The sequence below is a fragment of the Loxodonta africana genome, chromosome 16 (genome assembly GCF_030014295.1).
Source record: "Loxodonta africana isolate mLoxAfr1 chromosome 16, mLoxAfr1.hap2, whole genome shotgun sequence".
In the NCBI taxonomy this organism is placed as follows: Eukaryota; Metazoa; Chordata; class Mammalia; order Proboscidea; family Elephantidae; genus Loxodonta; species Loxodonta africana.
In genome coordinates, this window is record NC_087357.1 from 30600643 (window position 1) to 30618833 (window position 18191).

At 50.3% G+C, this 18191-nt stretch overlaps 1 protein-coding gene across 2 annotated transcripts in view; it reads left to right on the top strand.

The window, feature by feature from the left end:
* SH3PXD2A (SH3 and PX domains 2A) overlaps nucleotides 1–18191 on the top strand; it is a 246157-nt gene that overhangs the window by 158406 nt on the left and 69560 nt on the right. The gene's annotated exons all lie outside the window — the stretch shown is intronic.

Genomic DNA, 18191 nt, shown 5'->3' on the forward strand with positions numbered 1-18191 from the left:
GCTGGGCGCTGTCGGCTGGGGTCAGAAGAATTCTTCCTGGGTGGGAGAGGCTGGGTTCCATAAAGGCGTAGTTAATTGGAGGAGGGATGTCCCCGGGGCATTAGGGCTGGGGAGGGAAAAAAAGGGGGGGGCGGGGAGCAAATTCACTGTGTCTGCCTGTATTTATGAGGGTGGCAAGTACATGCAGCCCTGCGAAGGTCTGACCGTTGGTGTATGGAGAGTGTGTATAAGCACAGGGCTCATGATAATGGTTCATGTGTGAGGAGATATCCTGTCCAGGTGCCTTGGCCTGTGGATCATGTGTGCCCAGGCTCGAGGGATGGGCTGTGGATTGGGGTAGGTGTAATGACATGGCGTGTGTGTGTTTCTGAGTATGAGTTCGTAAGTGTACAAGTGCTGGCTTATATGGTTAATGTGTCCTAATGTTTAGGAGCATGCGTGTACATGGGTTGTGTGCAAACATGTACTGTGCATATACATGGGCGGTCTTGATAGCTGTGTGCTGGGGTACGTTTACTTGTTTGGGGACGTAGGGGTTGGTTATGTGTGCCAGGTTGTGGGTTGTAGTCTGTGTTCCTGTGCGTTTGTGTACCTGCTTGGGGCGTGCCTACTGTGGGTGAGATGCATGTTCGGTCACCTGGGCAGGGGGTGTCCAGGGCCTGCCTGCTGCAGAAGCAGCATTTCCTCCGGTAAACAGTGAAGTGAGGCTGTCTGATGAACCAGAGGCATCACCTGTCAGAGCTCCAGGTGGGAGGATTTCTGTCCTCCTGGCCTTTTTTCAGACCTCTCCCCACCCACCTCAGCCCCTAGCCATTCTTCCCAAGCCCCAGGAGTACTCAAGAGGCCTGTCATCTCTCAGACCAGAACTGGATGGAAGGGCAAAACTGGGATTGTCTTCTGTCATAATCACCGTCTCCCCAAGAAACTTGCCCTGGGTCTTAGAGGTATAGTGTAATGGTTGAGCCTTGGCTCAAATCCTGGCTGCGTGTGATCTTGAGCAAGCTTCATGAGCTCGCTATGCCTTGGTTTCCCCACCTGTAAAGTAGGAATGATAGTAGTACCTGCCGTACATGTGGAGGATTAAATAAGTTAATGTGTAACAGCCCTAGCTCGTAACTACTGTAGAAGTATCAGCTCATCACCATCATCACTTTCCAAAGCCCTGGCATATAGTCCTGGTTCAGCTGCCAGTTTGCTCCTTGCGTGACCTTGGACACATCCCTTTGCTCTGGGTCTCAGTTTCCCCCCTGTAAAGTCAACGGCTGGACCAGACAAGCTCTTAGGTCACTCCCACTGCCATCTCTGAGACTCAGGGTCCGTGCTGCTTCCTAAGCAATGCAGGGCCCCACCCAAGCTGCCTCCCTCAGGGAAAGCCTCCCCCGGTTTCATGCTCAGGCCAGGAAAAGGATAGATGGGGAAATTTAATTTTCGTTGGTGTGCTTATGATAATAGCCACTTACTGTCACATGTAAAAGTGCCAGCTCTGGAGCCAGACAGCAGAGTTTGGAGCCTGGCTTCTCTCCTCTCTGACCTTGGTGGGTTTCTTACCCTCCCTTTGCCTGTTGTTTCCCCTGTAATCAGGGATAATATTCATGCCTTCCTCATAGGGTTATAATGAAGATTAAAAAAACAGAAACCAAACCTATTGCTGTCGAGTCGATTCCGACTCATAGCAACCCTATAGGACAGAGTAGAACTGCCCCATAGGGTTTCCAAGGAGCAGCTGGTGGATTCAAACTGCCGACCTTTTGGTTAACAGCCAAGTTCTTAACCTCTGCGCCACCAGGGCCCCTGTAATGAAGATTGGATAATTTATGTAAGCGAGCTTAGAATACTGCCTGCCACCTAGAAAGCTCTCCTAAGTGCTAGCTCTTGTTACTATTTATTGAGCATCTACTATGTGCTAGAACTTTATATGTTTCCTCATTTGCTGCTGAGAGCCACATTGCATGTTGGGTAGTGAGATTCTCATTTTACAAACGAGAAACTGAGGCTCCAAGAAGGTGACTGCCCACAGTTCATGGCAGATTGTGGATTTGAGCTCGTATTTAGGGCTCTGCCCTGTTCTGTAATGAGAGGGCTCATGAAGCTTCCCGGGGTGACCCCAGCCAGGGACACTGGCACAGAGGAAACAGATGTTGTTCTTTGGTCATCACTGACTAAGTACAGAACCAAGATTTGAAAGAGGACGAGGGCAGGGGGTAGAGTCAACAGAAGAAGAAAGTCTTGGTCCTTGTGCTCAGGCAACTTATAGTCTAATGGAGGAAGGGGGTAGGACTGGTGACCTTGAAAACTGGAAAATAGTAGCCTGAAATTGCCTCTCTTTTCCTCCATTGAATCTGCTTCTTCCAGCATCTTCATCTCAGTAACTGACACCATCTACCCTGTTGCCCAAGCCCAGCGTCTAAAAGTCATCCTTGATTCTTCTCTTTCCCTCACCTGCCAGGTTGACCGGCAGACCTGTCCACTTCTCCCCACCTCCACCATCATACACTGTGAGAATTCCCTTCTCTTCAGGATGACTCCTAGCTTCTACCCTTGCTCTTCTACACGCCATTCTCCATGTAGAATGGCTAGAACCGTCTTTTAAAAATATATATATCAAATGATTTACTTCTCTGCTTGCATTCTCATCAAGGGCTTCCCATCCCACTTAGAATAAACTCCTTAGCCTGGTCTACAGAACCCTGTGTGTGATTTAGCCCCTGAGTGTTGGCCAGCTGAAATCAGGATGAAAGGTCTTGCTGACCTTGGCTCATATGCCTCTCAGCTCATATGCCTCTTGTCCTTTCTCCTACCCCTAGCATTCCCAGCCCTCTGCCCAGCCACATGGGTCACCTTCTGTTCCTTAAACAAATCAAGCTCGGTCCCAACACACGACCTTTGTATGTGCTGTCCCCTCTGCCTAGAATACTCTTCCTCAGTCTTTCACATGGCCGGCTCCTTCTTAAGATTTCTGCCTGTCATCTTCTCAGAGAAACTGCCCTGTTCCTCCACTGTCTGGCTGCCCCCACAAGTCACCCTGCTTCTTCCCTCCGCGTCTCTTATCACACTAATTATCCCGTATTTTTTTTTTTGTTTATTTTCTGTCTCTGACCACTGAGATGTCAGCTCCCTGAGAGTAAAGACCTTGGCCAAAGGGCTCGCACCAGTAGTGACACCCACTCGTACTTGCTGAATGGGTGGATGGATGAATGGAAGAGGGCATGCGTACATGGATGGCTGGACACTTGTCATCACTGTGGTACAGATTAGGAAAGAGAAGTTGCTGCTCACTCAAATCGGGAGGCAAGAACTGAACAGAGTTTTTCTGGCTTTGGGTAATCCAGAGAGCGCATGTGCCAAAAGTAGGGGAGCAGGCCTGAGCAGGGCTATTTTGGAGACCTGATGCTTCAACTAACCTTACTGAGCACCAACTGTATGCCAGGTACTCTGTAAGGTATTGAGGTTACAGGAATGTGTATTTCTGCCCTCAGGGAGTTTATAATTTTCTATGGGTGATGTAGAGCTCTGGTGGCACAGTGGTTAAAGAGGTTGGCCCGCTAACCAAAAGGTCAGCAGTTCGAATCTACCCGCCACTCCTTGGAAACCCTATGCAGCAGTACTGCTCTGTCCTATAGGGTCTCTATGAGTTGGAATCGACTCAACAGTAACAAGTTTGTTGTTAGTTTGGATGGGTAATGAGGGAGCCCTGGTGGCGCAGTGGTTAAGCACTCAGCGACTCCGCGGGAGGAAGATGTGGCAATCTGCCTCCGTAACAGTTTACAGCCTTGGAAACCCTGTGGGACAGTTCTACCCTGTTCTTTAGGGTCACTATGAGTTGGAATAGACTCGACTGGCAACAGGTTTATAGCCTAGCCAAATCGACCATCACACCTGTAAAATGGAGTGGTCACTGTAGCAACAACTTGATAGGCAGTTGTGCAGGTTCAATGAGGCAATGCAGTTAGAGGTCTTTTATGGTACCTGGCAGTAGGAAGGGCCTGTTGTTGTTAGCTGTGGTTGCTATCCCAGGAGGAGCACTGTTCCAGGAGTCTAGAGGGGCTGGGGCAGGCTCCCCAGAGCAGGGGTTTCGCATCAGACCTGCCAAGATCTACTGGTGCTCTCTCACAGTTCTCTGCAAAACTCTTTCCTCAGGTGCCTTAGCTGAGGAGTTCTGAGTTCTGCCACTAGGGGGCGCAGGCGGCCACGGATCCCGTAGGATGCTCACAGCCCTCGGGTTACTGCCAGGCCCAGGGCCTGATGCTCCTCCCCACCCCAGTCCTGTGATGAGCTCTAGCTCGTTTAAATGCAAATAAGGTTGCTCAAGAGTGTTGCGAGTTTGTTCTTTTAGTCAAGTGTTGATGTTCCTCATGAAATTCTGTTTACTTTATCCTTTTTCTTGGAAAAGTGGTGAACTCAGTGCAGTTTCCATCTTCGTGATTTTATCTCCATTATTAGGCTGAGTCAATGAGATCAGCGTTACTATAGTTACATTGTGGAGAAGCACTGTTACTTGGGGTTAAGAGTTTGGGTTTTGGAGTCAGAGATTTGAACGTCAGCTCTGTCACAATGAGTTCTGTGAGTGGCCCTGGCAAATTGCTTAGCCTCTGGCCTCCACGTCCCCATGTGGAAAATGGGGGTAAAATAGTGCCTGTCCCCATGGAAAGTAAGGATTGAATTAGCAGAGTGCCTAGCACATAGTAAGCTCCCAATAATAGTAGCTGTCATGGCTGTTGTTATTTTAATTTTTGATAGATTCTGAAAGGTGAGGAGAAATTGACCCTACCTAAGACTCGAGCTTAAAATTACCTAACTAAGGTGTTTATTTCCATTCTGTGAGCCTTGGGCCTCGTCCCCGAGGAGACAGGACTTGTCCTCAGCAGCTGCTGAGTATTTGCAGAGTTAAGAACACAGACTCTGGAGCCAGAATGCCTAGTTTCATGCCCCAGTTCTGTCCGCTGGGTAATCTTGGGCAAGTTCTTAACCTCTCTGTGCCTCACCATTAAAAATGGCCATAACGATAGCACCTCATCTGGTTGTGTGAGGACTGAATGGAGTTAACAAATGTAACTCTTAGCGCTGTGTCTGGCACAGAGTAAACACTAAGGGGTTAAGCCCACCACTTGTCTGTCCGTTTGTCACACTGTGACTTGTGTGTTAATTTGTTACTTTGACCGTGTCACTTTGCATGTTACTTTGAACATGTTATCAGGAAGGACCAGTCCCTGGAGAAGCACATCGTGCTTGGTAAAGGAGAGGGTCAGGAAAAAAGAAGACGACCCTCAACGAGATGGATTGACGTGGTGGCTGCGACAGTGGGCTCAAGCATAACAACGATTGTGAGGATGGCACAGGATCGGGCAGTGTCATTCTGTTGTGCATAGGGCCGCTATGAATCAGAACCAGCTCAATGGCCCCTAAACACCACCAAGGGTTAAGCTCTTCTTATTATTAATAGGAGGCTCTCAGACAGGAGGGAGCCTTGCCTTTGGCTTTTGCCCTCCTCCAGGAGTGACTCCTCTCTGTCTCGTCAGATGGGGGGAGGTAGAGCGAGCACCATCTCATAATTGCCATCAAGCTTCACAGCAACCCAGCTCGGTGGTCTTGTTCCCATTCTATAGAACAGGAAAAGGAGTTAAGTGACTTACCCAAGGTTACCCAGCCGGGCAAGCACAGGATTCAAATCAGGTCCTTCTGACTCAAACCCCTTTCCTCTAAAGTCTTTCCTCCTGAGCCCAAGGGACGCACAGGTGACCAGGACTCAGGCTTTGAAGGCATCTAGACTGGGACAGTGCCTGTCCCAAGAGATTCCCCTCCGCCCCGGGGTTTCTAGGAGAAGGGACCCACTGGTCACGAAGGCATTCTTAGTTGAGTAAAGGACCCTTCTGTAGGGTGTGGCTAATAGCCCCTTAATTTCCCTTTTTATGAGTTGGTTTTCAGTAAACTGGGTTTGCTTAAAGCAAGACCTGCCTGTAAGTCCTGGCTACTAGAAAAATTTAGCCTATCCTCCTCCTTTTATACATGAAACTGCTAAGAAAAGGCACTACCTGCCCAAGGTGAGGGGTGAGCAGACCCTGGTCTCCTGCTCCTCACTCCCACCAAGCCCTGGGCGCAGGTGGTGGGGAGTACCATTGTGAGGCAGAGAAACGTGCCTTGTTTTCTCCAAGATAAATGCCTCAGCCGCACAGAGAGTAGAGCTCAGCTCTCTGCCTCAGCCCAGGCTTGCCCTGCTCTGCTCACAGCCACAGTGGGCAATGGATGGAACAGCAGCGGCCTCAGCTCCACTCCAGTGAAAGGTTCCATGAGGCTTCCATTCTCTTAAGCGGTTGCTGGCTCTTGGCCCCGTGGAGCTCACAGCTCAGCTGAGAAGGCCGGACAAATTCAGGGTTCCATTAGCTAATACAAGGAGGAAAGCTGTGATCCGGGGCTGTGGGCATCAAGTGGGAGAGGATAGCCGAGATGAGAGAGGCTGGAGATGTGTCCTGGAGGATGGGGGTGACTGCAATATGCAGAGCGGTGTGGGGAGAGTGCCCCCGGTGGGACCAGCATGAGCCAGGACATGGAGGCTAGAATGAGTTTACAAGTTTGAGGGAAGGAGAGGTGAGGTGTCCAGCCCGGCAGGAGGGAAGAGAGGGCTAGGGAAGGACAGCAGGAGCTGAGTCTGCAAAGGAAGCCGTGGAGAGTAGTACATCAGGAGGACTTTTCAAAGCAGTTATCCAGGCTTTCTGGTCTGCCTGAGCCACCCATCCTCAGTGAGAAAGTCCCAGGCTTCTTAGGGAACACGGCCAAGATATTCCTGGTACCCCCCAATGGCAGTTCCAAAAGCAAACGTGTCCCATGAAGGCATAAGCTCCTGGCACATCTCACGTGGGCTGGGGTTTTTAAACGATTTTTATTTTTATGGCTCTGGGTCCTCAGCCTGATATCCCCCCTGGAGTCCAAAGCCGTCAAGTTGGACATGAAAGGAGGCTGATTGATTTGGCCGCTCTGCTGCCGGCCCATGTGGCAGTGATGCGATGGAGAAAGTGAATGTGCTGCTCACGCATCTCTCTGTGCCACAACTTCCCCCGCCAGAGGCATCGCAGCCCCACTGCCCCACTAGCCTGGACGTGAAGCTGGGGTGAGGGTGGAAGGGTCCCCAAATCCTGGAATCACACTTCTTGCTCCCAGGAGGGAGGCAGCCAGCTGGTCACCTCAGTTCCCTCAGCCCTGCTTTCTTGGCTTCTACCTACCGAGTCAGCATCTCTAGGAGTTGGGCCCTGGAGTTTGTATTTTGACAGGCTCCTCAGGGATCCTGATGCCAAACAGAGTTGAATTTTGGGTGCATCAGGCCTGTGGGTTGGTGGCAGTGTTCAGGGTAGACAGGTAGTGAGGCAGCAGGAGGAGCATCTGGCTTCCAGAAGGGACGGGAGCCCTCAAGATAGACCGGGTGACTGGATGGAGCTGCGCCTTAAAGATGCATTTTAATCATCTCCTGATTCAGGTGTGGGCCACAAGGCCGGCAACAGAGGCCAGCCAGAGGACAGTGGATCCTCAGCGTCTTACCCCTAAAACACCGGTCTACCGTTTGGGGCCTTGGAGAATGGCTGTTTAAGGGGCCTGTTCAGCCACTGACCTCCCTTCTAGCCCCATCAGGAGGCAATGACGAGACTCCCTTTTCTTTCCACAAGGTTTTTTTGGGGGGCGGGGACACCCACATGTGGTCCATCAAAGAAATGCTTCCCTCCTCAGCCCTCAGCCAGAAAGTAACTTGTCCCTCACTTCAGCTTTTTGGTTTATAGGCATGTGACAAAAGAGGCAACATTTCCAGTCACGATGAAGCCAATGGAAAAACAAAGATTTGGGGAAAATCTGCATTGTTTATTGTTTTAGCACCTTTTTCTGATCTAAAGTTACTTTGTTTAGAAACAGAAATGTGGCGTGTGTAACTTAGTTGGCTCATATGACATTTTTATAATTGGGCAGTTTTGAAATGTGAAGGAAAAAAAAAATGTTTTTTCCGAAGTTTTAGTAAAACTAAAAGTTTGCAGGAAAAAGTGTTTTTTTCCTGAATCTTTCTGTTCTACCCCCTGGATCTTGTCATTGCCACATGTGCCACAGGCAGCTGGTAGAAAGATGGATTTTGTTAATGTTAGAACTGGAGTCTTGTACCAAGACAACTGGGCCGTGTCAAAAAGTCTCCTCACTTTCCTGTGCTCAGAAGGAAGCGTTCACCACCTCTTCCAGACCCTTCCCCTTGACGCCACTGTCTGGCTAGTGAGTGCAGTGGCCAAGGAGAGGGCCCCCCTGCAAGTCTCTGGGACTGCCTTTCCCATTATCTCAGTATCCCCAGCTCAGCCTTGGACCACCTGAGACTCTCTGAGCATTGGTTCAGGGTCATGGTCAGGGTCAAGGTTGGGTGCATAACCCCAAGGAGGGTGAGGTCCTTGTAAAGCAGTGATGACAGACTAGTGACAAAAAGCCAAACTAAGACTGTACATTGGCAGTGCCCTCCCTATCTCCCCCATCAGGAAAACCTTGCAAATGTGCAGATATGAGCACCCCTTGTCCTGGCTCTGCCTGCTCCCTGCCACACACCATCCTGCCATCTCTCCTTCCACCCAGTAGCTCCAAGATCTCTCCATTCATTCCCCTTTTGTGTTTGAACACCACATTCTGATTAAGAGAGTCTTTCCTCCCGCTTCCTTGCCTACCTTTGTTGCTCTCTCTGCTCAAAGCCCACAGCTGTTTCCACAATAGTAGCAGCTCTTTCCCGAGGCCAGAAAGGGGTACTCTTGGAGGTGGTATTGATGGGAAGCAGTTTCTGAATGGATCTGGTGGTACAGGTCCCTAGTTCTAGACCTTCCCCTTCCAGGATTAAGTGGCTCCTGCCAGACCTACTGGGACTTTCCTGGCTCTGGCCATGGCTAGCTTGTAGGTTTGTCCAGTGAACACCTTGAGTACCTACTATGTGCCAGGCCCTGTGGTAGAACCCCAGGGATACCAAGATGAATATGATGAGGTCCTTGCCTCAGAGGACCACAGTGGGGTGGGGAAGATGAGTAAGTAAACAATTATAATGTGTCAGAGTGCTATGATGGGTGGTGGCGGGGGGGGGGGTGCGGTGCAGAGTGATACAGCAGCTTTCAGGTGAGGCACACAGCCCTGCCTAGGGATTGGGGGAGCTGAGCAAGGCTTTTCACACTTCAGCCGCTGAGGTTTTTAAATGCACCAGCCAGATGGAAAGGGAGAGGAGCCATACAGAGGATGTCTGATCAACCCCACCATCAGCTGTCCCAGGCCACTACATCTTCTTTTAATTTTATTTATTGTTGTTGTTGAGAATATACACAGCAAAACATACCAATTCAACCTTTTCTACATGTACAATTCAGTGACATTGATTACATTATTCAAGTTGTGCAACCATTCTTACCCTCCTTTTCTGAGTTGTTCCTTCCCCGTTAACGTAAACTCACTGGCCCCTAAGGTTCCTGTCTAATCTTTTGAGCTGCTGTTGTCAACTTCATCCCATATAGATAGTTCTTAAAAAAGCATAATGCTTGAGGCAGATATTTTTTACTAGTTAAGCTAAACTGTCATTTGGTTTTAAGAAAACTTCAGGGGATATTTTTGGTCTAAGGTTTAAAGATTATCTCAGGGCAATAGTTTTGGAGATTCATCCAGTCTCCATGGCCCCAGAAAATCTTCATTCCATGAAAATCTGAAATTCTAGTCTGCATTTTCCCCCTTTTGATCAGAATTCTTCTAAGTGTACCACATCTTCCAGAGTAGGCTTGGGCATCCCTGCACATCCCTGGTAACTCCTGTGTGGTGCTGTTTCAGAGATGCTATTGCAGATTGCCACTAGTTTGCTAAAATTGTTGACGTTTTAAAAATGCTCATTATAAAATTAGATCTCCCTGGATGGAGAGAGCTTGTCCAAGGGGCTGCCTGGACCATTTTCCTGTTGTTAGGAGGACTCTGGTCTTATTTCCTCATCTTTGAAAGGAGTCTGTAGATCCCAACTCCATGTGATTGCAAAGCCCTAGCCCCTCCGGCCAATTGCCTAGTGCTAGGAAGTGTTCATTAAATATTTGACTAACAGGCTGAAGCCTGTTGGGTAAGGAATCTTTGTCCAGTGGGAACTCCCCAGTGGCTGATGGTGGGGTTGACAGGACAGAGCAGAGAAGGGACCCTGGAAACTGGTCAGTTTAGCCCAACCTTTCTAAGCTTGTGCAGTGAGGCTGGGACAGAGGCCCCTGAGCACTGGGTCTCCCTCCTGGCTTCTCCCCTGGGGTGTAAGCTCAGCATTGGCCAGAGACCCTGAGCAGTGGTGCGGAAGGGTTAACTCCTCAGAGAGCTCACACACACTTCTGACCCACCACTGTCCTCCGGGCCCTCTCAGCTGCAGCCTGGGCATAGCTCCGTCACGTGAGAGCCAGATGTGGGGATTTCCCAAGCGGTGATCTGCGTGCATGCGCGTGCACTCATGCACGTGTGTGTGTACAGTGCTGTTTACGTGGCATCTGAGAGCTCAGGGATTGGTCCAGAGCCACGTAGAGCAGGGGAGGAACAGGGCGCAGAGCAGGGGAGGGATGGGGCTCCCCACAAACATCGAGGGGGCCTGAGCCCTGTGCCCACCTGACGTTGTAGAACGTTGTAGATAAGCGAGTTGTTCCTGCTCAGACTTCCATTTCCTGCAACATTCATCTTGCCAGAAGACCGTATTAGTTATGGATACTTTTTTTTAAAACTTCTTTGAAGGGCTTTATAGCAGATGCTAGAAGCCAGCAGCCTTTCAGGGATGTTCTGCTGGGCTTAGGGGCTGCCATCAGCTACCCTGCCCGGCATGAGGTTGGCTCGGGGTCTTTCTTAGCCTGAGAAGGCCTGTTTGTGGCTCAGGAGGCAAAGCCTGGACTAGAGAGAAGGGAGGTGCCGAGCAGGCCCCGGCAGTGGGGTAAGTCAGGGTTCAGTTTCCCTACGAAACCCTTGGAACTGAGAACAATAAGGGTTCATCCTTCAGCCACCAAGGGTTTATTGGGTGCCTGTTGTGTTCCAGGTGCTGACAGGGCTAAGACGCTGAAGGAGCTTCGGATATGATGGGGGAGAGTTATAACAAATTTTTATTAAGCACCTACTATGTGCCAGATGGAGCCCTGGTTGTTCAGTGGTTAAGAGCTTGGCTGCTAACCAAAAGGTCAGCAGTTTGAATCCACCAGGCGCTCCTTTGAAACCCTATGGGGCAGTTCTACTCTGTCCTATAGGGTCGCGATGAGTTGAAATCCACTTGATGGGAATGGGTTTGGTTTGTGTGCCAGACACATCCTGGGGCTCTAACTAGATATCCTGGAGATAGAATAATACAAAGATCCTGCCCAGGGCAAAATGAAGGGGCAGCAAACCTGGAAAAATAGGCCACCCTCGACCTCAGTTCAGGAGTGAACCTCTCCCCCAGTTCTTGCCCGTTTGGGATTCATCTCTCCCCCTCCGCCAAGTATCCCCCCAGCCCATCCCTCTCCTTCTCCAGTCCCTGGCAGTGTCCAGCCAGGTGTCAGCTGAAGCCTTCTGGGCCCTGACCCAAAGTGGGGTCCAATTATAGATTTGAGGCCTCCAGGACTCCCAGCCCTGCTGAATCCCCCACCACAGACCCCCCTGGAGCCCAGTCTGCTGTGCCTGACACCCAGCCTGCCTCATGCTTGAGTGTGGGCAGCCCCAGGAAGTAAGGGTGAACACGAATGGTAGCCCAGAGCATTCCAGGCAGGTAGATGAGTGAGCTGCCCTACTTCCCCATACCTATGGGACTCCTGAAGCAGGTAGGACCGTGTGGAGGGTGTCGGTGCTTGTGAATATCTGTGCCCCTGTTTCCAAGGATGGTAATAGCCAAGGGCCCCCAGCTATGCACGTGGTCAATGCTCGTTAAATAGCTGGTGGTTGATTCATTGATAATCTGATAGCTGCGTCTGGAGAAAACAAGACATTCCGCTTCTTGTAGTCTTGGGATGGGAATGTCTGCCCAGAGTCCATTGCTGTTGGCTCCATCATTCCATCTGTGAAGACTGAGCCCGGGGAATGAGAGGGCTGCAGGGGTGGGGGGCTGGACATCAGCGGCTTTTGGCTTCATCCTGCTTCTCCGGCCCCCATCTCTATGGCTGCCTCTTCTCTGTGTAAGCACAGATACTGCCTTTGACTGGGGCTTCTGAGGGAGCTGGAGAGGGGATAGCACAGTAAGTGAGGGAAGACCACCAAGGCAGGCCACCCAAGGAAGGGGGCTGGCTGGGAACTTTGAACCCTGAACAGGGTTGAGTTTTTGTCTTCTCTGCATGCAAACGCCCAGGCTTCGGGAGACGAGAGAACCTGAGAACTGAGGGGGAGGCCGCAGCCCAAGGGGTTGCCATGGGATCAGACAGCAGCTGCTGGGAGCAGAGGCTAAGAACCCTGCCTGCCTCCCCACCCAGCCAGCACCCCTGTCCGCCCACAGCGCTTCTGACTGACCGCAGCACCTGTCTTCAGTCAGGACGCAGCGGGCCTCCTTATGGTAGGGGGGAGGTGGGGGAGGGAGGGTGGCAGTCCCTCCTTTGGCCCCTGCCAGGGCAGCCCCTCTGGGCAGCTGCAGCACTCCCAGGGGTATCCTTGGCCTCTCCACCCACACACACTCGGTTTGGACTGACCCTTCTGGGCCCACCCACCCTGTTCCCCACCTGAGCAGGGAAACCGACTGTTCCCTGACCGCAGAGCCCAGTGGCCCGGCGGGTCAGTGCTGCATTCCTGCCCCGGGTTTGGCTGCCCCCATGTTTGCTCTGAATTTTGGGAAAGGCAGCTCCTGGGGAAGGAGGCAGGCCTCTTGCTAAGCACAAAAGGAGCACGAATATGATAGCCTTTAGAAAGAGAATCCCAGCAGAGATAACTGAGGACTTGGTCAATGTGGGGGGCATCCCTTGGGTTAGGATCCCTTTGTTCTCAGTTCCCGGCCCCATGTTGGTACTTACTGCAGCAATGTAACCGGACAAATACCTGGGAAGCAAGAACCCTGGAATCACACTACCTGGGCTTAAGACTGGTGCCATCACTTCTTGCTGTGGGGCCTTGGATAAGAGCCTTAACTTCCCTGAGCCTCTCTTTCCTCATCTGTAAAAAGCAGATTGTTGTAAGGAAGATGATACTCATAAAATGTTTGACATGATGTCCAGCCTCAGTGCTAAGTGGAAACTGGTATAATTATCCTAGCCCCAGTACTGCTTATCACTCACTGTGTGATCTTAGGCAAGTTACTTCCCCTCTCTGGGCCTGAGTCTCCATGTGCTCCTTCCAGCCTGTGAGGTACAGCCAAGAAGAAAGAAATGTTGGGGGTGAGAGGCGACCTAGAGACAAACAATGGCCAGGTTTCCCATTTAGGACTTACTTTCTGTCTTTACGAAGACACCCACCAGAAATTCAGCCCTACTCAATGTCTTCGTGAGTACTTTTAATTTGTAAGTTCTTTAGCTAGGAAGTCTGTGTGGTCCAGAGCCTGAGGCTTTGGGCAGGACCAACTACGTAATTTGCAGGGCCCAGTGCAAAATGAAAATACAGGGTTTCTTGTTCATAAATTATTAAGAATTTGAACATGGTGACAGCAGAGCATTAAATGAACCACGAGGTCGTTCTAAGCATGGGACCCTGTGTGACTGCACAGGTCACACCCCCATGAAGCCAGGCTCCCCCTGGAGGCTGAGTATAGGAGGCAGGGCCTGGGTTCTGAGCTGCCGCTGTAGCAGCATAAACCCCTCACTCTTTCTAGTGTAAGGGCATTATTTCATGAGAAGATGGCTACTGCTGCTCAACCCGGAGCAAGCTGCATGAGTTCCACATGTGAAAAGTGGCTCACGTACCCAACAATTGTACAGTTCCGAACTTTTTTGCCCGTGTGACTTTTCATTTGAAAGTCATGTTTGGACTGTTGTTTGTTCTCTGCCCTGGCCATTTGAATTTGTGACATGCCCTTCCTGATGGCAGTCACATTGCTTTCCCTGTTGTGCCTCTGCTTCTGCTGCTCTGAGTAGGACAACCTGTGTCAGACCTCCTAAAGTGAATACCACTTAGGCCTCATGGCTATCAGACCATCCCAAAGATGCACTCTAACTTTGGTGAAAACTCTTCTGGCAGGTTTCACCCAGCATGGTAACAGAAGCTTTAGGTATATAAACTTCATATGTGACTCTCTTCAAAAACAGGCTCTGAGATGGCAGATAAGATATGATCCGGTTAGGCAATAAACCAAAAAACCTATTGCCTTTGTGTTGATTCTGACTCATAGCAACCCTATAGGACAGAGTAGAACTGTCTCATAGGGTTTCCAAGGAGTGGCTGGTGGATTCAAACTGCCGACCTTTTGGTTAGTGGCCAAGCTCACTGTGCCACCAGGGCTCCTTCATCATCATCATCATTATTATTGAATAATAGCATTAGCAGCTGCCTGGCCCCGATTACTGCAACTGGGCACTGTAAGTGGTAGCCGAGTTTTTTGGTGGTCTAGTCAAAAAAGAAAAAAAAAAAACCATGTAGAGTTTATAGAACCCAAGAAATCTAACCTTGTGCAAAGTTTGGTTGTACAAACAGGGAGAAAGGACTAGAATATAAAGGCAATTATTAGAAACCATTTCAAGGCTGCAGTGAGGGCAAGACGGTAAGAACAATAGAATTCCCAAAGAAGGAGAGGTCTTGCATGTCCAGTGAGCTGAGATCTTGAAGGATGGAAGTTCTTGGAGAAATCGTGCATTCCATTTGAGGCTTCTGGCAGGGTTCCTGCTTCTCCTCCCCTCCCAGGAGCCCTGGGAAGGGCTGTGTAAGCTGATAAGGCAGGTGACCCTGCCCTGGTCCCCCAGAGCTTTTGGTCCTCTTTCGCTCTCTGTGGAGTTTGTGCTGCTGGCTGTTCTCATTCCTGTCTCCCAGCTGGGCTTGCAGCCCGCTCTGGATTTATTCATTTGGATGGGTGTGACTTGCTTTACACCAGGGAGGGATTCCTGGAAACATGGTTTGAGACTAGATTTGGGTAAATTGAACCCAATTTTCACTGCTCTGGAGTTACCCAAGGTTAAAAGAAAGCTTACCATGAACCGATAAGGAAAGGCTCCCTTTCCTAACTCAGTTCTATCCAGTTATTTTTTTTGTAGGACTTGGGTATGTGCTGTTTGGGGGAAGCTTCCTTAGAGGTAGGGGCACCTGCAGTGTTGGTCTTTGATTTCTCATAATCACCTGGATCTGCAGGATGGAAGTTCAGGTTTGGAATCAAAGTACCCACAGGTCACTGGATTTGGCCATGACCTGCAGCCACCTGGTTTTCTCTGGTCCTGGATTCTGGCAGGTTTTGCAAGCAGGAAGGGGTGACTGTGGCAGGGACATGATCCTGTGGGATGGCCTAGCGAGGGAGCCTGTCTGCAAGCCTCCCATCTCTCAGGCATCACTGCTGACACCACCAGCTTTGTGTTCTCCCCCACCCCCTGTGTGCCAGAGTCTAACTTCTATTCTTCCAAACCTTCCATAGGCATTGGGCCATTTTGGCCTTAAAATAACCCTTCAAAGAAGGCAAGGGAGCTATTTCCATCACCACTTTACAGAAGAAGAAAAAGAGGCCCCGAGATTTACTAAATTGCCCAAAGTCAGTGAGCTAAGTAACAGAGTAAACACAAGACCCAAGGTTTTTATTTTTATTATTACTGGTCCACTTCTCTGCCCTTTGTGCCTCCTGAATCGTCTGCTTTTTTTAACTTGGGCTTCTACATAGTGAGCGTGTGTTAAAGTGGTTGCCCTGGAAAGGAGATCTGTTTTTCTGGAAAGATTCATTTTAGCCGTGGTTTTTATACTTATATTATAGAGACTTGTAAGGTTTCTGCTAGGGAAGTCTAGAACAAGAGACAAGTACCTTGGAGATCCATGGGCCCAAAGGCTTAATTTTACAGATGTGAGCATTGAGGCCCAGAAAAGTTAAGCTACTTGCCCAAGGTCACACAGCTAGTTCTCAGCAAAACCAGTTGTCCAGATTCCCAGCCCAATGCCCCTCGCTTTTTACGAGCCCCAATGACCTGCTCTTCCTGCTGTCTTCCCTCCAGTGTCCACACTGAACCAATGGCCCTGTTGATTTGTGCTGGTCCCAGCTGCTCCCTTGGCCGCCCTGCCTGTGCTCTTTACCCTGGCTGTCTGTCTCCCGCTCTCCCAGCCCGGAGCCAGCAGCCTTGTCTGCCTGCTGGACGGACAGCCAGGGTGTGTGAGCCAGGGGCTCTCCTCTGAGCATTGTAATGAGACAGAAGGGGGTCCTTCCCACCCAGGAGAGGGCTTGTTAGGGTGGGCTGGAGAGAAGGGACTCTGAAGGGGGCCAGTTTAGGGTGGGAGCAGCGGAACTGGATTAATTCCACAGATCCAGGGTACTGGGAAATAAATCATGTTTTTTAAAATAAAACTTTAAGAAAAAAGACAGGCTTGTTTCTGGCCTGCTTCCCATTTTCCTTTGGAGAAAGGCGCATAGGCCTGCTGGGGGGCGGGAGGCAGGGGGTGGTGAAGAAGGCAGGCATGAGCCTGGCTTGGTGACTTAGCAGTGGGGACTCAGTTCCCAGGGACTGAGGGGGCCTCTGGCTTCTAAGCCTAGTGAGAGGCTCTGGCCTTAGGCCAATCCCTGTATGCCTCTGGGCGAAGTCCCCAGGATTCCCTGCACCCCAATCCCAGCTGACATGGTGTCCACACATGTCTATGGGAAGCTTCTCTGCCTGGGTGCCAGCATTTTCTCAGCATGTCCAGTATCAGACACCATCTGGCCCTCATCCTTAAAGTTCCAGAAGTGTGATTTTCATGGTGCCCACCCCCCCACCCCAGCTACTTGAACCCAGAGAGCCAGACTCATGCTAACTGAGCTGATGGGAGATGCTGCTGATCACAGCTAACCATCATCAAGCACTGGCTGTGTCCTAGGTACTGCACTGAGCAAGCGCTTAATTACCTATGACCTCATTTAAATTTCACAGCAACACAGAAGCTTTACAATTTTTGCAACTGAAAAATCAGGCTCACATTGGTTAAGTAACTTCCCCAAAGGGGCAGAGCCTGGATTTGAACCCTGGCAGTCAGGCTCCAGAGGCCCTGCTAAATCTCTGTCAGAGCCCCCATCTGTTGGTTTACAATGAGAGCTGAAAGGGCCAGACCTCCCAGCTCCTCATAGGACCAACCTGCTCTTGGGAGGTGGCTTGCTGCGTGAGTGAGAGAGAGTTAGGTACTTTAAATGGTGAATGGCATCAAGCTCAGATCACCTGAGGTCTGTGCCTTCCCCTCAAGACATGGACACTGTCCCAGCTGTGTGACCTTGGACAAAATATTTAACCTCTCTACTCCAGTTTCTTCATCTGCAAAATAGAGGAAATAATAGTCCCTGCCACTTTTGGTTTATTGTGAAAAATGAGTTATTATATGAAAGTGCTAATGATTGGCTCAGTCAGTGTTGTGTGAATGTTCATGGCTATTAGGGTTGTCACCATCCATCACTGGGTCAGGCAGCTCTCCTGGCTGGCACTGAGAGGGCAGTGTGGGGTGTACCTTTCAGACTAGCACCTCAATGTTGCCTTTTAATTGTCCCTACCTCAGCCGATGCTCTCCTCCCTTGGAGGCAATGAACAGCCCAGCAGAGAAAGTGCGAACCTTGGGGTCCCCCAGACCTGCTTCCATTTCTGGCTCTGCCACTCTGTGGTTGTGGGAACTTGGGTCAGTTAATTCTCAGGTTGAAACTCAAATTCCACACCTGTTAAATGGAGCTAAAATTTCCTACCCACCTCTTGAGGGTGTCATGGGGAAAATGGGCCACTGTAGGTAGACCATCAATACTTGTTACATGGTGACCCTCTGATAGTCTAGAAATGTCCATACCATTGGTCAAGCTAAGAGGTTTCCACATCGTTATGTTACTATATTGTACCTCAAAGTTGTATGTTATGTTACACTGCTTTGATTTTGCTCCTCTTGCCAGGAGGACAACTTTTAACCCCATTTCACAAATGAGGAGACTGAGGCTCAGATCAGTCACCACTGTCCGAGCCTGGAATAGAGAGCCCTCATCTCTTCTGGTCACTGAAGGCCCCTGCCCTTTTAGATGGGGGTGGGGGCGGGGGGGAGGAGGGGTGTGAGATTGGGGATTCTCTGAAATGAGGCTTCCTTATACTCTACCAGGGCTGGCCTGTCTCCCAGGGGTGGGGGTGGGGAGGGGTGCTGTG